At 43.7% G+C, this 21,053-nt stretch overlaps 8 non-coding genes across 8 annotated transcripts; 4 read left to right on the forward strand and 4 right to left on the reverse strand.

Moving 5' to 3' along the window:
* Nucleotides 1-2,467: 2,467 nt before the first annotated feature.
* On the forward strand, nt 2,468-2,550 carry TRNAL-UAA (transfer RNA leucine (anticodon UAA)). The gene has a single exon. It is a non-coding gene; the product is annotated as a tRNA-Leu (tRNA).
* Nucleotides 2,551-2,844: 294 nt separating this feature from the next.
* Nucleotides 2,845-2,927, reverse strand: TRNAL-UAA (transfer RNA leucine (anticodon UAA)). The gene has a single exon. It is a non-coding gene; the product is annotated as a tRNA-Leu (tRNA).
* A 4,834-nt stretch (nt 2,928-7,761) lies between these two features.
* Nucleotides 7,762-7,844, forward strand: TRNAL-UAA (transfer RNA leucine (anticodon UAA)). The gene has a single exon. It is a non-coding gene; the product is annotated as a tRNA-Leu (tRNA).
* A 294-nt stretch (nt 7,845-8,138) lies between these two features.
* On the reverse strand, nt 8,139-8,221 carry TRNAL-UAA (transfer RNA leucine (anticodon UAA)). The gene has a single exon. It is a non-coding gene; the product is annotated as a tRNA-Leu (tRNA).
* Nucleotides 8,222-13,055: 4,834 nt separating this feature from the next.
* TRNAL-UAA (transfer RNA leucine (anticodon UAA)) lies at nt 13,056-13,138 on the forward strand. The gene has a single exon. It is a non-coding gene; the product is annotated as a tRNA-Leu (tRNA).
* A 294-nt stretch (nt 13,139-13,432) lies between these two features.
* Nucleotides 13,433-13,515, reverse strand: TRNAL-UAA (transfer RNA leucine (anticodon UAA)). The gene has a single exon. It is a non-coding gene; the product is annotated as a tRNA-Leu (tRNA).
* Nucleotides 13,516-18,349: 4,834 nt separating this feature from the next.
* TRNAL-UAA (transfer RNA leucine (anticodon UAA)) lies at nt 18,350-18,432 on the forward strand. Its single transcript has one exon. It is a non-coding gene; the product is annotated as a tRNA-Leu (tRNA).
* Nucleotides 18,433-18,726: 294 nt separating this feature from the next.
* TRNAL-UAA (transfer RNA leucine (anticodon UAA)) lies at nt 18,727-18,809 on the reverse strand. Its single transcript has one exon. It is a non-coding gene; the product is annotated as a tRNA-Leu (tRNA).
* Nucleotides 18,810-21,053: the final 2,244 nt, after the last annotated feature.

Raw genomic sequence — 21,053 nt, forward strand, 5'->3', positions numbered from 1 at the left:
CATTCTTTATCTGGAAATAATGCCATCTGGGCTCTAAGTTCTTCATTATTTCTAAAACATCCAAAACCACCATAGTCTATTTGAGCCCACCTAAAAACGTCCATGTATTTTAATAGAGAAATACAACGCTCCGGATGCCTCTCACAATAAACGCTAGCAATGATTAAGAATACTGACATCCAATTCTCAAGGGTAGTGGGAACTTTCGGCCTCCTAGCTAATTCCCATTCCTCCTCCTTTGACCCTTCCTTAGCCCACACTTCTCTATGTAATAATTAAAAAACATCAACAAACTCACCTTTACAAATGTTTTCCTTCATGGCTTGGGTGAGATGCGCCCCCAAAGGCAAGAACAACCCCATATATGGCAACTTTTTACTTTTTACACTACCCTCACCTGAGTTTCCTTTTTCCTTACCTGGCTCTGCGTTAGAAGCCTCCTCACCACTTGCCTCTGACTTACCATCATTGACTCCGACTTTTTTGTTCACAGCCCCCCCAAATGGACATTGTCTGCATCTTTAACTGCTTCATTATTTGCATCATCTTTCCCACTCAATCTACCAAAACTTCCTTATGCTAACGCAAAAGGGTATTACCCACTGTTACAGACACCAAACACACTACCTTCATGCTTAACTCTTCACACCCCATAGTCACAGCAGCCTGTGTCTCACCTTTTTTGAATGAAACCACTTGCAGGTACCTGATTATTCGTCTTGACTTTCCGATTACGCTGCACCATCAAAGGGGGCAAATCCTGAAACACACCAAAACTCTTTCCTCTGTTAGAACAGCTCACCTAATTTATTTGCTGCATCTCCTTCCCCGAAGTCTCATCCCCACCCTCACAATTCTCCCCCTCCTTAGTCTCCTGGTCGTCATCGTAATCCATCAATTCATCATGCAAAATGAGCCCCGAAGCCAACGAGACAGCACCTTGGCTGATAGCTGGGATCTTGAAGCCGTGATTGTACCATAAATCAAATGATTCACCAGGCCACTCCCTTGTAATCGGGTTGATCGCTCTGGATGCAACCCTCTCTTATGACCGGCATTTTAAAGGTGCCCAGACCTTTACCGGCGTCTCCGCTGTTGTCTTATTTTTCATGACGTCCTTTGGCATGGCTCGTCCTCCTGAGCTGCGAAGCCCAAAGGAGCTGTCACACCCCAAAAATGCTTCAGCCACCCCAGGGTGTGCTTTCTTAAGCTCACCCCTGACAAAGCTATGCCCATCTTCCTGTAATTGCTGGACTCTATTGAAATTGACCTCACTTGTGTCAAAATTATAAACCACCTGTTGCTCCGAGACAAACACAAAGGGGCAGATTTAAGGAAAGTGGCTCTGCCGGTGCAGCGCCACGTTCCTTGCACCCCTTAACGCCCCTGTACCGCCACCATGTGTGAGCTATATATATAATAATACGGCGCACCATGGCACAGGGTAGGGGCATTAGCGTTATATTTTTTACGCTATTGATGTACTCTGCAAGATTAGCGCCATCATTTTGGGACTAATCCTGCAGAGTACATAGAGGCCCATTATAAATAATGGTATTCCCCCTTTTAACGCCTCCTCTGAGTAGGCGTTAAAAGTGTAAAACAAATGGCGCAAGGAAATCTCTTAGATTGCCTTGCGCCATTTTTTCGGGCTCCCTAATGGGCGAACGCCCACCTTGTATAAATTATGCCTGACCCTTCCCCACCACACCGCTTCCTCTACTGCCAACTCTATGCCTCCCAGCCATTCCCGTGCAGTGCGGCAAACGAAGCGACCCACGCGGAGTCAAGAGTTCGCTCTTGGCTACAACACTAGCCCCAGAGACACCCTTCTCAAAAAGCAACCTGTCAGGTGAGGAACGAGCGTGCCCACTCTCTAACAAGGGAACGCCCCCTTTGCACACATCATGCATATATTATGCATGATGTGGCGCAAAGTGTTAACAAGTTGGCGCAAACCTAGCTTGCGCCACCTTGTAAATATTTTGCTATGGTAGTGGCCTATGATCTTCACATTTGTGGCAAAATAAATTCTGCAAATGTAGCGCTAAGGGCCGCAAGGGCCTTGTAAATCTGTCCCAAAGTGTTTTAGATTGTGTGAAGTGTAGTTTTGAGTCTTGAAAAGGGGTTAGTGTGATATTTCTTAAGATTATCATCAATTTGCAGACATATTTAATAGGACATGTGACAAAAACGGTGTGAAAAAAGCGCACCTTTTTTCGTCCTACACGCTGATAATCTTAAACATGTTTGATAGGTATGGTTGTATTTTTTTTTTTATTAAGTACATGCACGTTTTATAGAGGAGAGGCATGACATTACCTTGTATTCCTGAAATGTGTTTTGCGTAACCTGATAAAATATATAGATATGAAAATATATATATATATAGAAAGCTCAATGTCACACAGTGAGCACTCTTGATATCTATAATAAGTGCCATGTTGTTGCCCTTTCCTGCACAGGTACCAGGATGGCCGAGTGGTTAAGGCGTTGGACTTAAGATCCAATGGACATGTGTCCACGTGGGTTCAAGCCCCACTCCTGGTAGAGAGATTTTGTAATTCATTATGCACCAAATGGAAAGCATTAAGTCAGGTATCATAAACAAATAAGTCACCTATAATAAACGAAAAAGCATACTGTAATACAACCTGCAACAAAAGGTTACTAAGTTTCAAAGAGAATTGTACAATGCAAGGCGTTTACTTTTTTGGGGGTAGAAAAATACACGTTAATCGATATGAAGATTTTATATGTAGCTCTTATTTTAATATTAATCAGGAGCAACTGAAAAGTGCGTGAAATTGAAATGAACAGTGTCACGGGAGAGAAAAAATGATATACCAGGAGTGGGGCTCGAACCCACGCAGACACATGTCCATTGGATCTTAAGTCCAACACCTTAACCACTCGGCCACCCTGGTCTACATAGTGCAGGTGTGCCTGCAATCATGATATAGTTGTTTTTCAGGAGAAGAATCATCTATACTATCAGCCCTCCCAACAGGAAAAGCAGAATTCAAAACCCCCAAAATATCCCTCAGCTTTTGCATGGAAATAGGATGCCATTGATCCAACCTGGATCCATCCTCCATCGCCCAGCCAGCAACAATTCTCCTACACATTTCTCCTTCCATGGTATCATAATCCCAAAAGTACTTACCGAAAAATGTAATACCTGCCATCTTCCCTGTTATAGCCACCACCGCCAATCCTAGGTCAATATGTGTCATAATGAAGCAGACTCCATCCTCCCTCCTATACCGTGACATGTAAGGTCCCTCATACCTCCTCAATGCACCAGACTCAATAAATTCTGCCTAGGCCTTGCCATATGACCTCAAAGTAGATGGAGCAATGGACTGACGAATCAATTGTAACATCCTTAGATTCCCAGCTCCCAAAGGTCCACCGTCAAAGCCGTTTTAAGCAAATCTGCTCCCGGCACCAGAACACCGAATCTCTGCCACTGTGAACGAGATAGCCCATCAGTGATATCATTATTCACACCTGGAACATACTGACCCTTAAACAAAATATTGAATTTCAGACAATGAAGCAAAAATAAACGCAACAACTTCAAAACTTTTTCATCTCGAGCCTTCTGTGAATTGACTAAATTAACAACTGTTTGGCTATCCACATTAAAAACCACTCGCCTGTTTGCTAAAAGGTTACCACACAACACTAAAGCAACCATCAAATGGAAAAAAACTCCAGAAACGAAATGCTATGGTGTGCCTCTCTCCAAGAATCCGGCCATGACTCAGCAGTCCAATCACCATCTCAGAAAACCAAACCATGGGCTCCCGAATCATCAGAAAAAATTTGAACTTGCCATAACCATTCATCCTCAACCGTCAACATGTTAACACCATTATTACTTTGCTGGAAAGAAACCAACATTCTGAAGTCAGCATTGATGACCCCTTTAAGCCGAATTCTGGGATGAGGTAAAACAGCACCTTTGACTGAAAAACCAAGGCACCTACAAAGAGCTCTACCAACTCTCACCACACGGCACGCAAACTTCAAAGAACCCAATAAGGCTTGCACCTGCTGTAACTCCAGCTTATCCGTGGAAACAGCCTCCTCCAACAGAGAAATCAACTTTTGAACTTATCCACCGGAAACCGTACCTCAGATTTCTCTGAGTTCAATATAGCAGGGCCTTCAGTCTTATCCGGAGCCAAAGGTACTTCCATCTCCTCCATACACTTCTGAAATTCAATTAACCCTTTTTTACATTCATTGGACCACTGCAAGCCCATCAGAAAAGAGTCACCTAGGTAGTTCGTGACATGCCCGAGCCCAGTCTTCTGTTGGAAAAACCACTGCAAAAAACAACTACAAGTTTCAAACAGGGAACAAGAAACAGAACAGCCCATTGGCAACATTATATCCACAAATATAGAATCCTCAGATTAAAGACCCAACAATGAAAAATCCTCAGGATGTACCGGCAATAGTCAAAAGACAGATTGAATGTCTAACTTTGCCATTTGTGCCTTCCTTCCACAAGCCCTTACCAACTTAATTGCCTCTTCCACTGATGTGCAATGCACTATGGAGTCTTCATGTGCAATTAAATCATTAACTGACTCCCCTGCAGCCCACGATAGATGATGAATCAATCTAAACTCACCTTGTTGTGTTTTAGGCACAACACCCAGTGGTGAAATTGTTAAGTTATGAATCGGCCAGGTATCCCATGGACCCACCATTCTGCCAGCCTCCAATTCCGTCCTCAATTTCTTTCTCACCACTTCCGGATTCTCAACTGCAGATTTCAAATTTTTTCTCTGTCTTCTATGACCTTGATAACATAGCTTGAAACCCTCAAGAAAACTCTAGTACAGTAACTTGGCCTCCTCACGCCTCGGATAAAACTGCAACCAATAAAACAAAATATCAAATTTATTAGGAGAAGGGCCCTTTTCCCACCATCTGCTGTATCCGACCCCTTCCCCTATCACCACCTCTACCTGCATTAGCCTTCCATCCCCATTGCTTCCCTCCAAAACATTGCACCAATGGATGTTTGCCCCTGCAATTGGAGCAATTGTGCATGAACTTGCACTGGAGTCGTGTGCATGACCCTCTGTTGAAGGACCAACAAGATCCATTCTGTGGGAACTGAGCTCTCGTGAAACTACCCACCCTAGATTGGTTGGGATGCCCCTGACAGGGCTTGTAAGGAACCAGAAGACCACTAGCTGTGTGTAACGCTGAGGCATTCTTGGAAGTACACAACCCTAGCATCCAAAGCTCATTATAAATATCTCACCATTCTTTATCTGGAAATAATGCCATCTGGGCTCTAAGTTCTTCATTATTTCTAAAACATCCAAAACCACCATAGTCTATTTGAGCCCACCTAAAAACGTCCATGTATTTTAATAGAGAAATACAACGCTCCGGATGCCTCTCACAATAAACGCTAGCAATGATTAAGAATACTGACATCCAATTCTCAAGGGTAGTGGGAACTTTCGGCCTCCTAGCTAATTCCCATTCCTCCTCCTTTGACCCTTCCTTAGCCCACACTTCTCTATGTAATAATTAAAAAACATCAACAAACTCACCTTTACAAATGTTTTCCTTCATGGCTTGGGTGAGATGCGCCCCCAAAGGCAAGAACAACCCCATATATGGCAACTTTTTACTTTTTACACTACCCTCACCTGAGTTTCCTTTTTCCTTACCTGGCTCTGCCTTAGAAGCCTCCTCACCACTTGCCTCTGACTTACCATCATTGACTCCGACTTTTTTGTTCACAGCCCCCCCAAATGGACATTGTCTGCATCTTTAACTGCTTCATTATTTGCATCATCTTTCCCACTCAATCTACCCAAACTTCCTTATGCTAACGCAAAAGGGTATTACCCACTGTTACAGACACCAAACACACTACCTTCATGCTTAACTCTTCACACCCCATAGCCACAGCAGCCTGTGTCTCACCTTTTTTGAATGAAACCACTTGCAGGTACCTGATTATTCGTCTTGACTTTCCGATTACGCTGCACCATCAAAGGGGGCAAATCCTGAAACACACCAAAACTCTTTCCTCTGTTAGAACAGCTCACCTAATTTCTTTGCTGCATCTCCTTCCCCGAAGTCTCATCCCCACCCTCACAATTCTCCCCCTCCTTAGTCTCCTGGTCGTCATCGTAATCCATCAATTCATCATGCAAAATGAGCCCCGAAGCCAACGAGACAGCACCTTGGCTGATAGCTGGGATCTTGAAGCCGTGATTGTACCATAAATCAAATGATTCACCAGGCCACTCCCTTGTAATCGGGTTGATCGCTCTGGATGCAACCCTCTCTTATGACCGGCATTTTAAAGGTGCCCAGACCTTTACCGGCGTCTCCGCTGTTGTCTTATTTTTCATGACGTCCTTTGGCATGGCTCGTCCTCCTGAGCTGCGAAGCCCAAAGGAGCTGTCACACCCCAAAAATGCTTCAGCCACCCCAGGGTGTGCTTTCTTAAGCTCACCCCTGACAAAGCTATGCCCATCTTCCTGTAATTGCTGGACTCTATTGAAATTGACCTCACTTGTGTCAAAATTATAAACCACCTGTTGCTCCGAGACAAACACAAAGGGGCAGATTTAAGGAAAGTGGCTCTGCCGGTGCAGCGCCACGTTCCTTGCACCCCTTAACGCCCCTGTACCGCCACCATGTGTGAGCTATATATATAATAATACGGCGCACCATGGCACAGGGTAGGGGCATTAGCGTTATATTTTTTACGCTATTGATGTACTCTGGAAGATTAGCGCCATCATTTTGGGACTAATCCTGCAGAGTACATAGGGGCCCATTATAAATAATGGTATTCCCCCTTTTAACGCCTCCTCTGAGTAGGCGTTAAAAGTGTAAAACAAATGGCGCAAGGAAATCTCTTAGATTGCCTTGCGCCATTTTTTCGGGCTCCCTAATGGGCGAACGCCCACCTTGTATAAATTATGCCTGACCCTTCCCCACCACACCGCTTCCTCTACTGCCAACTCTATGCCTCCCAGCCATTCCCGTGCAGTGCGGCAAACGAAGCGACCCACGCGGAGTCAAGAGTTCGCTCTTGGCTACAACACCAGCCCCAGAGACACCCTTCTCAAAAAGCAACCTGTCAGGTGAGGAACGAGCGTGCCCACTCTCTAACAAGGGAACGCCCCCTTTGCACACATCATGCATATATTATGCATGATGTGGCGCAAAGTGTTAACAAGTTGGCGCAAACCTAGCTTGCGCCACCTTGTAAATATTTTGCTATGGTAGTGGCCTATGATCTTCACATTTGTGGCAAAATAAATTCTGCAAATGTAGCGCTAAGGGCCGCAAGGGCCTTGTAAATCTGTCCCAAAGTGTTTTAGATTGTGTGAAGTGTAGTTTTGAGTCTTGAAAAGGGGTTAGTGTGATATTTCTTAAGATTATCGTCAATTTGCAGACATATTTAATAGGACATGTGACAAAAACGGTGTGAAAAAAGCGCACCTTTTTTCGTCCTACACGCTGATAATCTTAAACATGTTTGATAGGTATGGTTGTATTTTTTTTTTTATTAAGTACATGCACGTTTTATAGAGGAGAGGCATGACATTACCTTGTATTCCTGAAACGTGTTTTGCGTAACCTGATAAAATATATAGATATGAAAATATATATATATATATATAGAAAGCTCAATGTCACACAGTGAGCACTCTTGATATCTATAATAAGTGCCATGTTGTTGCCCTTTCCTGCACAGGTACCAGGATGGCCGAGTGGTTAAGGCGTTGGACTTAAGATCCAATGGACATGTGTCCACGTGGGCTCAAGCCCCACTCCTGGTAGAGAGATTTTGTAATTCATTATGCACCAAATGGAAAGCATTAAGTCAGGTATCATAAACAAATAAGTCACCTATAATAAACTAAAAAGCATACTGTAATACAACCTGCAACAAAAGGTTACTAAGTTTCAAAGAGAAATGTACAATACAAGGCGTTTACTTTTTTGGGGGTTGAATAATACACGTTAATCGATATGAAGATTTTATATGTAGCTCTTATTTTAATATTAATCAGGAGCAACTGAAAAGTGCGTGAAATTGAAATGAACAGTGTCACGGGAGAGAAAAAATGATATACCAGGAGTGGGGCTCGAACCCACGCAGACACTTGTCCATTGGAGCTTAAGTCCAACACCTTAACCACTCGGCCACCATGGTCTACATAGTGCAGGTGTGCCTGCAATCATGATATAGTTGTTTTTCAGGAGAAGAATCATCTATACTATCAGGCCTCCCAACAGGAAAAGCAGAATTCAAAACCCCCAAAATATCCCTCAGCTTTTGCATGGAAATAGGATGCCATTGATCCAACCTGGATCCATCCTCCATCGCCCAGCCAGCAACAATTCTCCTACACATTTCTCCTTCCATGGTATCATAATCCCAAAAGTACTTACCGAAAAATGTAATACCTGCCATCTTCCCTGTTATAGCCACCACGGCCAATCCTAGGTCAATATGTGTCATAATGAAGCAGACTCCATCCTCCCTCCTATACCGTGACATGTAAGGTCCCTCATACCTCCTCAATGCACCAGACTCAATAAATTCTGCCTAGGCCTTGCCATATGACCTCAAAGTAGATGGAGCAATGGACTGACGAATCAATTGTAACATCCTTAGATTCCCAGCTCCCAAAGGTCCACCGTCAAAGCCGTTTTAAGCAAATCTGCTCCCGGCACCAGTACACCGAATCTCTGCCACTGTGAACGAGATAGCCCATCAGTGATATCATTATTCACACCTGGAACATACTGACCCTTAAACAAAATATTGAATTTCAGACAATGAAGCAAAAATAAACGCAACAACTTCAAAACTTTTTCATCTCGAGCCTTCTGTGAATTGACTAAATTAACAACTGTTTGGCTATCCACATTAAAAACCACTCGCCTGTTTGCTAAAAGGTTACCACACAACACTAAAGCAACCATCAAATGGAAAAAAACTCCAGAAACGAAATGCTATGGTGTGCCTCTCTCCAAGAATCCGGCCATGACTCAGCAGTCCAATCACCATCTCAGAAAACCAAACCATGGGCTCCCGAATCATCAGAAAAAATTTGAACTTGCCATAACCATTCATCCTCAACCGTCAACATGTTAACACCATTATTACTTTGCTGGAAAGAAACCAACATTCTGAAGTCAGCATTGATGACCTCTTTAAGCCGAATTCTGGGATGAGGTAAAACAGCACCTTTGACTGAAAAACCAAGGCACCTACAAAGAGCTCTACCAACTCTCACCACACGGCACGCAAACTTCAAAGAACCCAATAAGGCTTGCACCTGCTGTAACTCCAGCTTATCCGTGGAAACAGCCTCCTCCAACAGAGAAATCAACTTTTGAACTTATCCACCGGAAACCGTACCTCAGATTTCTCTGAGTTCAATATAGCAGGGCCTTCAGTCTTATCCGGAGCCAAAGGTACTTCCATCTCCTCCATACACTTCTGAAATTCAATTAACCCTTTTTTACATTCATTGGACCACTGCAAGCCCATCAGAAAAGAGTCACCTAGGTAGTTCGTGACATGCCCGAGCCCAGTCTTCTGTTGGAAAAACCACTGCAAAAAACAACTACAAGTTTCAAACAGGGAACAAGAAACAGAACAGCCCATTGGCAACATTATATCCACAAATATAGAATCCTCAGATTAAAGACCCAACAATGAAAAATCCTCAGGATGTACCTGCAATAGTCAAAAGACAGATTGAATGTCTAACTTTGCCATTTGTGCCTTCCTTCCACAAGCCCTTACCAACTTAATTGCCTCTTCCACTGATGTGCAATGCACTATGGAGTCTTCATGTGCAATTAAATCATTAACTGACTCCCCTGCAGCCCACGATAGATGATGAATCAATCTAAACTCACCTTGTTGTGTTTTAGGCACAACACCCAGTGGTGAAATTGTTAAGTTATGAATCGGCCAGGTATCCCATGGACCCACCATTCTGCCAGCCTCCAATTCCGTCCTCAATTTCTTTCTCACCACTTCCGGATTCTCAACTGCAGATTTCAAATTTTTTCTCTGTCTTCTATGACCTTGATAACATAGCTTGAAACCCTCAAGAAAACTCTAGTACAGTAACTTGGCCTCCTCACGCCTCGGATAAAACTGCAACCAATAAAACAAAATATCAAGTTTATTAGGAGAAGGGCCCTTTTCCCACCATCTGCTGTATCCGACCCCTTCCCCTATCACCACCTCTACCTGCATTAGCCTTCCATCCCCATTGCATCCCTCCAAAACATTGCACCAATGGATGTTTGCCCCTGCAATTGGAGCAATTGTGCATGAACTTGCACTGGAGTCGTGTGCATGACCCTCTGTTGAAGGACCAACAAGATCCATTCTGTGGGAACTGAGCTCTCGTGAAACTACCCACCCTAGATTGGTTGGGATGCCCCTGACAGGGCTTGTAAGGAACCAGAAGACCACTAGCTGTGTGTAACGCTGAGGCATTCTTGGAAGTACACAACCCTTGCATCCAAAGCTCATTATAAATATCTCACCATTCTTTATCTGGAAATAATGCCATCTGGGCTCTAAGTTCTTCATTATTTCTAAAACATCCAAAACCACCATAGTCTATTTCAGCCCACCTAAAAACGTCCATGTATTTTAATAGAGAAATACAACGCTCCGGATGCCTCTCACAATAAACGCTAGCAATGATGAAGAATACTGACATCCAATTCTCAAGGGTAGTGGGAACTTTCGGCCTCCTAGCTAATTCCCATTCCTCCTCCTTTGACCCTTCCTTAGCCCACACTTCTCTATGTAATAATTAAAAAACATCAACAAACTCACCTTTACAAATGTTTTCCTTCATGGCTTGGGTGAGATGCGCCCCCAAAGGCAAGAACAACCCCATATATGGCAACTTTTTACTTTTTACACTACCCTCACCTGAGTTTCCTTTTTCCTTACCTGGCTCTGCCTTAGAAGCCTCCTCACCACTTGCCTCTGACTTACCATCATTGACTCCGACTTTTTTGTTCACAGCCCCCCCAAATGGACATTGTCTGCATCTTTAACTGCTTCATTATTTGCATCATCTTTCCCACTCAATCTACCAAAACTTCCTTATGCTAACGCAAAAGGGTATTACCCACTGTTACAGACACCAAACACACTACCTTCATGCTTAACTCTTCACACCCCATAGCCACAGCAGCCTGTGTCTCACCTTTTTTGAATGAAACCACTTGCAGGTACCTGATTATTCGTCTTGACTTTCCGATTACGCTGCACCATCAAAGGGGGCAAATCCTGAAACACACCAAAACTCTTTCCTCTGTTAGAACAGCTCACCTAATTTCTTTGCTGCATCTCCTTCCCCGAAGTCTCATCCCCACCCTCACAATTCTCCCCCTCCTTAGTCTCCTGGTCGTCATCGTAATCCATCAATTCATCATGCAAAATGAGCCCCGAAGCCAACGAGACAGCACCTTGGCTGATAGCTGGGATCTTGAAGCCGTGATTGTACCATAAATCAAATGATTCACCAGGCCACTCCCTTGTAATCGGGTTGATCGCTCTGGATGCAACCCTCTCTTATGACCGGCATTTTAAAGGTGCCCAGACCTTTACCGGCGTCTCCGCTGTTGTCTTATTTTTCATGACGTCCTTTGGCATGGCTCGTCCTCCTGAGCTGCGAAGCCCAAAGGAGCTGTCACACCCCAAAAATGCTTCAGCCACCCCAGGGTGTGCTTTCTTAAGCTCACCCCTGACAAAGCTATGCCCATCTTCCTGTAATTGCTGGACTCTATTGAAATTGACCTCACTTGTGTCAAAATTATAAACCACCTGTTGCTCCGAGACAAACACAAAGGGGCAGATTTAAGGAAAGTGGCTCTGCCGGTGCAGCGCCACGTTCCTTGCACCCCTTAACGCCCCTGTACCGCCACCATGTGTGAGCTATATATATAATAATACGGCGCACCATGGCACAGGGTAGGGGCATTAGCGTTATATTTTTTACGCTATTGATGTACTCTGGAAGATTAGCGCCATCATTTTGGGACTAATCCTGCAGAGTACATAGGGGCCCATTATAAATAATGGTATTCCCCCTTTTAACGCCTCCTCTGAGTAGGCGTTAAAAGTGTAAAACAAATGGCGCAAGGAAATCTCTTAGATTGCCTTGCGCCATTTTTTCGGGCTCCCTAATGGGCGAACGCCCACCTTGTATAAATTATGCCTGACCCTTCCCCACCACACCGCTTCCTCTACTGCCAACTCTATGCCTCCCAGCCATTCCCGTGCAGTGCGGCAAACGAAGCGACCCACGCGGAGTCAAGAGTTCGCTCTTGGCTACAACACCAGCCCCAGAGACACCCTTCTCAAAAAGCAACCTGTCAGGTGAGGAACGAGCGTGCCCACTCTCTAACAAGGGAACGCCCCCTTTGCAAAAATCATGCATATATTATGCATGATGTGGCGCAAAGTGTTAACAAGTTGGCGCAAACCTAGCTTGCGCCACCTTGTAAATATTTTGCTATGGTAGTGGCCTATGATCTTCACATTTGTGGCAAAATAAATTCTGCAAATGTAGCGCTAAGGGCCGCAAGGGCCTTGTAAATCTGTCCCAAAGTGTTTTAGATTGTGTGAAGTGTAGTTTTGAGTCTTGAAAAGGGGTTAGTGTGATATTTCTTAAGATTATCGTCAATTTGCAGACATATTTAATAGGACATGTGACAAAAACGGTGTGAAAAAAGCGCACCTTTTTTCGTCCTACACGCTGATAATCTTAAACATGTTTGATAGGTATGGTTGTATTTTTTTTTTTATTAAGTACATGCACGTTTTATAGAGGAGAGGCATGACATTACCTTGTATTCCTGAAACGTGTTTTGCGTAACCTGATAAAATATATAGATATGAAAATATATATATATATATATAGAAAGCTCAATGTCACACAGTGAGCACTCTTGATATCTATAATAAGTGCCATGTTGTTGCCCTTTCCTGCACAGGTACCAGGATGGCCGAGTGGTTAAGGCGTTGGACTTAAGATCCAATGGACATGTGTCCACGTGGGTTCAAGCCCCACTCCTGGTAGAGAGATTTTGTAATTCATTATGCACCAAATGGAAAGCATTAAGTCAGGTATCATAAACAAATAAGTCACCTATAATAAACGAAAAAGCATACTGTAATACAACCTGCAACAAAAGGTTACTAAGTTTCAAAGAGAAATGTACAATACAAGGCGTTTACTTTTTTGGGGGTAGAAAAATACACGTTAATCGATATGAAGATTTTATATGTAGCTCTTATTTTAATATTAATCAGGAGCAACTGAAAAGTGCGTGAAATTGAAATGAACAGTGTCACGGGAGAGAAAAAATGATATACCAGGAGTGGGGCTCGAACCCACGCAGACACATGTCCATTGGATCTTAAGTCCAACACCTTAACCACTCGGCCACCCTCGTCTACATAGTGCAGGTGTGCCTGCAATCATGATATAGTTGTTTTTCAGGAGAAGAATCATCTATACTATCAGGCCTCCCAACAGGAAAAGCAGAATTCAAAACCCCCAAAATATCCCTCAGCTTTTGCATGGAAATAGGATGCCATTGATCCAACCTGGATCCATCCTCCATCGCCCAGCCAGCAACAATTCTCCTACACATTTCTCCTTCCATGGTATCATAATCCCAAAAGTACTTACCGAAAAATGTAATACCTGCCATCTTCCCTGTTATAGCCACCACCGCCAATCCTAGGTCAATATGTGTCATAATGAAGCAGACTCCATCCTCCCTCCTATACCGTGACATGTAAGGTCCCTCATACCTCCTCAATGCACCAGACTCAATAAATTCTGCCTAGGCCTTGCCATATGACCTCAAAGTAGATGGAGCAATGGACTGACGAATCAATTGTAACATCCTTAGATTCCCAGCTCCCAAAGGTCCACCGTCAAAGCCGTTTTAAGCAAATCTGCTCCCGGCACCAGTACACCGAATCTCTGCCACTGTGAACGAGATAGCCCATCAGTGATATCATTATTCACACCTGGAACATACTGACCCTTAAACAAAATATTGAATTTCAGACAATGAAGCAAAAATAAACGCAACAACTTCAAAACTTTTTCATCTCGAGCCTTCTGTGAATTGACTAAATTAACAACTGTTTTGCTATCCACATTAAAAACCACTCGCCTGTTTGCTAAAAGGTTACCACAAAACACTAAAGCAACCATCAAATGGAAAAAAACTCCAGAAACGAAATGCTATGGTGTGCCTCTCTCCAAGAATCCGGCCATGACTCAGCAGTCCAATCACCATCTCAGAAAACCAAACCATGGGCTCCCGAATCATCAGAAAAAATTTGAACTTGCCATAACCATTCATCCTCAACCGTCAACATGTTAACACCATTATTACTTTGCTGGAAAGAAACCAACATTCTGAAGTCAGCATTGATGACCTCTTTAAGCCGAATTCTGGGATGAGGTAAAACAGCACCTTTGACTGAAAAACCAAGGCACCTACAAAGAGCTCTACCAACTCTCACCACACGGCACGCAAACTTCAAAGAACCCAATATGGCTTGCACCTGCTGTAACTCCAGCTTATCCGTGGAAACAGCCTCCTCCAACAGAGAAATCAACTTTTGAACTTATCCACCGGAAACCGTACCTCAGATTTCTCTGAGTTCAATATAGCAGGGCCTTCAGTCTTATCCGGAGCCAAAGGTACTTCCATCTCCTCCATACACTTCTGAAATTCAATTAACCCTTTTTTACATTCATTGGACCACTGCAAGCCCATCAGAAAAGAGTCACCTAGGTAGTTCGTGACATGCCCGAGCCCAGTCTTCTGTTGGAAAAACCACTGCAAAAAACAACTACAAGTTTCAAACAGGGAACAAGAAACAGAACAGCCCATTGGCAACATTATATCCACAAATATAGAATCCTCAGATTAAAGACCCAACAATGAAAAATCCTCAGGATGTACCTGCAATAGTCAAAAGACAGATTGAATGTCTAACTTTGCCATTTGTGCCTTCCTTCCACAAGCCCTTACCAACTTAATTGCCTCTTCCACTGATGTGCAATGCACTATGGAGTCTTCATGTGCAATTAAATCATTAACTGACTCCCCTGCAGCCCACGATAGATGATGAATCAATCTAAACTCACCTTGTTGTGTTTTAGGCACAACACCCAGTGGTGAAATTGTTAAGTTATGAATCGGCCAGGTATCCCATGGACCCACCATTCTGCCAGCCTCCAATTCCGTCCTCAATTTCTTTCTCACCACTTCCGGATTCTCAACTGCAGATTTCAAATTTTTTCTCTGTCTTCTATGACCTTGATAACATAGCTTGAAACCCTCAAGAAAACTCTAGTACAGTAACTTGGCCTCCTCACGCCTCGGATAAAACTGCAACCAATAAAACAAAATATCAAATTTATTAGGAGAAGGGCCCTTTTCCCACCATCTGCTGTATCCGACCCCTTCCCCTATCACCACCTCTACCTGCATTAGCCTTCCATCCCCATTGCATCCCTCCAAAACATTGCACCAATGGATGTTTGCCCCTGCAATTGGAGCAATTGTGCATGAACTTGCACTGGAGTCGTGTGCATGACCCTCTGTTGAAGGACCAACAAGATCCATTCTGTGGGAACTGAGCTCTCGTGAAACTACCCACCCTAGATTGGTTGGGATGCCCCTGACAGGGCTTGTAAGGAACCAGAAGACCACTAGCTGTGTGTAACGCTGAGGCATTCTTGGAAGTACACAACCCTTGCATCCAAAGCTCATTATAAATATCTCACCATTCTTTATCTGGAAATAATGCCATCTGGGCTCTAAGTTCTTCATTATTTCTAAAACATCCAAAACCACCATAGTCTATTTCAGCCCACCTAAAAACGTCCATGTATTTTAATAGAGAAATACAACGCTCCGGATGCCTCTCACAATAAACGCTAGCAATGATTAAGAATACTGACATCCAATTCTCAAGGGTAGTGGGAACTTTCGGCCTCCTAGCTAATTCCCATTCCTCCTCCTTTGACCCTTCCTTAGCCCACACTTCTCTATGTAATAATTAAAAAACATCAACAAACTCACCTTTACAAATGTTTTCCTTCATGGCTTGGGTGAGATGCGCCCCCAAAGGCAAGAACAACCCCATATATGGCAACTTTTTACTTTTTACACTACCCTCACCTGAGTTTCCTTTTTCCTTACCTGGCTCTGCCTTAGAAGCCTCCTCACCACTTGCCTCTGACTTACCATCATTGACTCCGACTTTTTTGTTCACAGCCCCCCCAAATGGACATTGTCTGCATCTTTAACTGCTTCATTATTTGCATCATCTTTCCCACTCAATCTACCAAAACTTCCTTATGCTAACGCAAAAGGGTATTACCCACTGTTACAGACACCAAACACACTACCTTCATGCTTAACTCTTCACACCCCATAGCCACAGCAGCCTGTGTCTCACCTTTTTTGAATGAAACCACTTGCAGGTACCTGATTATTCGTCTTGACTTTCCGATTACGCTGCACCATCAAAGGGGGCAAATCCTGAAACACACCAAAACTCTTTCCTCTGTTAGAACAGCTCACCTAATTTCTTTGCTGCATCTCCTTCCCCGAAGTCTCATCCCCACCCTCACAATTCTCCCCCTCCTTAGTCTCCTGGTCGTCATCGTAATCCATCAATTCATCATGCAAAATGAGCCCCGAAGCCAACGAGACAGCACCTTGGCTGATAGCTGGGATCTTGAAGCCGTGATTGTACCATAAATCAAATGATTCACCAGGCCACTCCCTTGTAATCGGGTTGATCGCTGTGGATGCAACCCTCTCTTATGACCGGCATTTTAAAGGTGCCCAGACCTTTACCGGCGTCTCCGCTGTTGTCTTATTTTTCATGACGTCCTTTGGCATGGCTCGTCCTCCTGAGCTGCGAAGCCCAAAGGAGCTGTCACACCCCAAAAATGCTTCAGCCACCCCAGGGTGTGCTTTCTTAAGCTCACCCCTGACAAAGCTATGCCCATCTTCCTGTAATTACTGGACTCTATTGAAATTGACCTCACTTGTGTCAAAATTATAAACCACCTGTTGCTCCGAGACAAACACAAAGGGGCAGATTTAAGGAAAGTGGCCCTGCCGGTGCAGCGCCACGTTCCTTGCACCCCTTAACGCCCCTGTACCGCCACCATGTGTGAGCTATATATATAATAATACGGCGCACCATGGCACAGGGTAGGGGCATTAGCGTTATATTTTTTACGCTATTGATGTACTCTGGAAGATTAGCGCCATCATTTTGGGACTAATCCTGCAGAGTACATAGGGGCCCATTATAAATAATGGTATTCCCCCTTTTAACGCCTCCTCTGAGTAGGCGTTAAAAGTGTAAAACAAATGGCGCAAGGAAATCTCTTAGATTGCCTTGCGCCATTTTTTCGGGCTCCCTAATGGGCGAACGCCCACCTTGTATAAATTATGCCTGACCCTTCCCCACCACACCGCTTCCTCTACTGCCAACTCTATGCCTCCCAGCCATTCCCGTGCAGTGCGGCAAACGAAGCGACCCACGCGGAGTCAAGAGTTCGCTCTTGGCTACAACACCAGCCCCAGAGACACCCTTCTCAAAAAGCAACCTGTCAGGTGAGGAACGAGCGTGCCCACTCTCTAACAAGGGAACGCCCCCTTTGCACACATCATGCATATATTATGCATGATGTGGCGCAAAGTGTTAACAAGTTGGCGCAAACCTAGCTTGCGCCACCTTGTAAATATTTTGCTATGGTAGTGGCCTATGATCTTCACATTTGTGGCAAAATAAATTCTGCAAATGTAGCGCTAAGGGCCGCAAGGGCCTTGTAAATCTGTCCCAAAGTGTTTTAGATTGTGTGAAGTGTAGTTTTGAGTCTTGAAAAGGGGTTAGTGTGATATTTCTTAAGATTATCGTCAATTTGCAGACATATTTAATAGGACATGTGACAAAAACGGTGTGAAAAAAGCGCACCTTTTTTCGTCCTACACGCTGATAATCTTAAACATGTTTGATAGGTATGGTTGTATTTTTTTTTTTATTAAGTACATGCACGTTTTATAGAGGAGAGGCATGACATTACCTTGTATTCCTGAAACGTGTTTTGCGTAACCTGATAAAATATATAGATATGAAAATATATATATATATATATAGAAAGCTCAATGTCACACAGTGAGCACTCTTGATATCTATAATAAGTGCCATGTTGTTGCCCTTTCCTGCACAGGTACCAGGATGGCCGAGTGGTTAAGGCGTTGGACTTAAGATCCAATGGACATGTGTCCACGTGGGTTCAAGCCCCACTCCTGGTAGAGAGATTTTGTAATTCATTATGCACCAAATGGAAAGCATTAAGTCAGGTATCATAAACAAATAAGTCACCTATAATAAACGAAAAAGCATACTGTAATACAACCTGCAACAAAAGGTTACTAAGTTTCAAAGAGAAATGTACAATACAAGGCGTTTACTTTTTTGGGGGTAGAAAAATACACGTTAATCGATATGAAGATTTTATATGTAGCTCTTATTTTAATATTAATCAGGAGCAACTGAAAAGTGCGTGAAATTGAAATGAACAGTGTCACGGGAGAGAAAAAATGATATACCAGGAGTGGGGCTCGAACCCACGCAGACACATGTCCATTGGATCTTAAGTCCAACACCTTAACCACTCGGCCACCCTCGTCTACATAGTGCAGGTGTGCCTGCAATCATGATATAGTTGTTTTTCAGGAGAAGAATCATCTATACTATCAGGCCTCCCAACAGGAAAAGCAGAATTCAAAACCCCCAAAATATCCCTCAGCTTTTGCATGGAAATAGGATGCCATTGATCCAACCTGGATCCATCCTCCATCGCCCAGCCAGCAACAATTCTCCTACACATTTCTCCTTCCATGGTATCATAATCCCAAAAGTACTTACCGAAAAATGTAATACCTGCCATCTTCCCTGTTATAGCCACCACCGCCAATCCTAGGTCAATATGTGTCATAATGAAGCAGACTCCATCCTCCCTCCTATACCGTGACATGTAAGGTCCCTCATACCTCCTCAATGCACCAGACTCAATAAATTCTGCCTAGGCCTTGCCATATGACCTCAAAGTAGATGGAGCAATGGACTGACGAATCAATTGTAACATCCTTAGATTCCCAGCTCCCAAAGGTCCACCGTCAAAGCCGTTTTAAGCAAATCTGCTCCCGGCACCAGTACACCGAATCTCTGCCACTGTGAACGAGATAGCCCATCAGTGATATCATTATTCACACCTGGAACATACTGACCCTTAAACAAAATATTGAATTTCAGACAATGAAGCAAAAATAAACGCAACAACTTCAAAACTTTTTCATCTCGAGCCTTCTGTGAATTGACTAAATTAACAACTGTTTTGCTATCCACATTAAAAACCACTCGCCTGTTTGCTAAAAGGTTACCACAAAACACTAAAGCAACCATCAAATGGAAAAAAACTCCAGAAACGAAATGCTATGGTGTGCCTCTCTCCAAGAATCCGGCCATGACTCAGCAGTCCAATCACCATCTCAGAAAACCAAACCATGGGCTCCCGAATCATCAGAAAAAATTTGAACTTGCCATAACCATTCATCCTCAACCGTCAACATGTTAACACCATTATTACTTTGCTGGAAAGAAACCAACATTCTGAAGTCAGCATTGATGACCTCTTTAAGCCGAATTCTGGGATGAGGTAAAACAGCACCTTTGACTGAAAAACCAAGGCACCTACAAAGAGCTCTACCAACTCTCACCACACGGCACGCAAACTTCAAAGAACCCAATATGGCTTGCACCTGCTGTAACTCCAGCTTATCCGTGGAAACAGCCTCCTCCAACAGAGAAATCAACTTTTGAACTTATCCACCGGAAACCGTACCTCAGATTTCTCTGAGTTCAATATAGCAGGGCCTTCAGTCTTATCCGGAGCCAAAGGTACTTCCATCTCCTCCATACACTTCTGAAATTCAATTAACCCTTTTTTACATTCATTGGACCACTGCAAGCCCATCAGAAAAGAGTCAACTAGGTAGTTTGTGACATGCCCGAGCCCAGTCTTCTGTTGGAAAAACCACTGCAAAAAACAACTACAAGTTTCAAACAGGGAACAAGAAACAGAACAGCCCATTGGCAACATTATATCCACAAATATAGAATCCTCAGATTAAAGACCCAACAATGAAAAATCCTCAGGATGTACCGGCAATAGTCAAAAGACAGATTGAATGTCTAACTTTGCCATTTGTGCCTTCCTTCCACAAGCCCTTACCAACTTAATTGCCTCTTCCACTGATGTGCAATGCACTATGGAGTCTTCATGTGCAATTAAATCATTAACTGACTCCCCTGCAGCCCACGATAGATGATGAATCAATCTAAACTCACCTTGTTGTGTTTTAGGCACAACACCCAGTGGTGAAATTGTTAAGTTATGAATCGGCCAGGTATCCCATGGACCCACCATTCTGCCAGCCTCCAATTCCGTCCTCAATTTCTTTCTCACCACTTCCGGATTCTCAACTGCAGATTTCAAATTTTTTCTCTGTCTTCTATGACCTTGATAACATAGCTTGAAACCCTCAAGAAAACTCTAGTACAGTAACTTGGCCTCCTCACGCCTCGGATAAAACTGCAACCAATAAAACAAAATATCAAATTTATTAGGAGAAGGGCCCTTTTCCCACCATCTGCTGTATCCGACCCCTTCCCCTATCACCACCTCTACCTGCATTAGCCTTCCATCCCCATTGCATCCCTCCAAAACATTGCACCAATGGATGTTTGCCCCTGCAATTGGAGCAATTGTGCATGAACTTGCACTGGAGTCGTGTGCATGACCCTCTGTTGAAGGACCAACAAGATCCATTCTGTGGGAACTGAGCTCTCGTGAAACTACCCACCCTAGATT

Source organism: Pleurodeles waltl, chromosome 5 (assembly GCF_031143425.1).
Source record: "Pleurodeles waltl isolate 20211129_DDA chromosome 5, aPleWal1.hap1.20221129, whole genome shotgun sequence".
NCBI classification, from domain to species: domain Eukaryota; kingdom Metazoa; phylum Chordata; class Amphibia; order Caudata; family Salamandridae; genus Pleurodeles; species Pleurodeles waltl.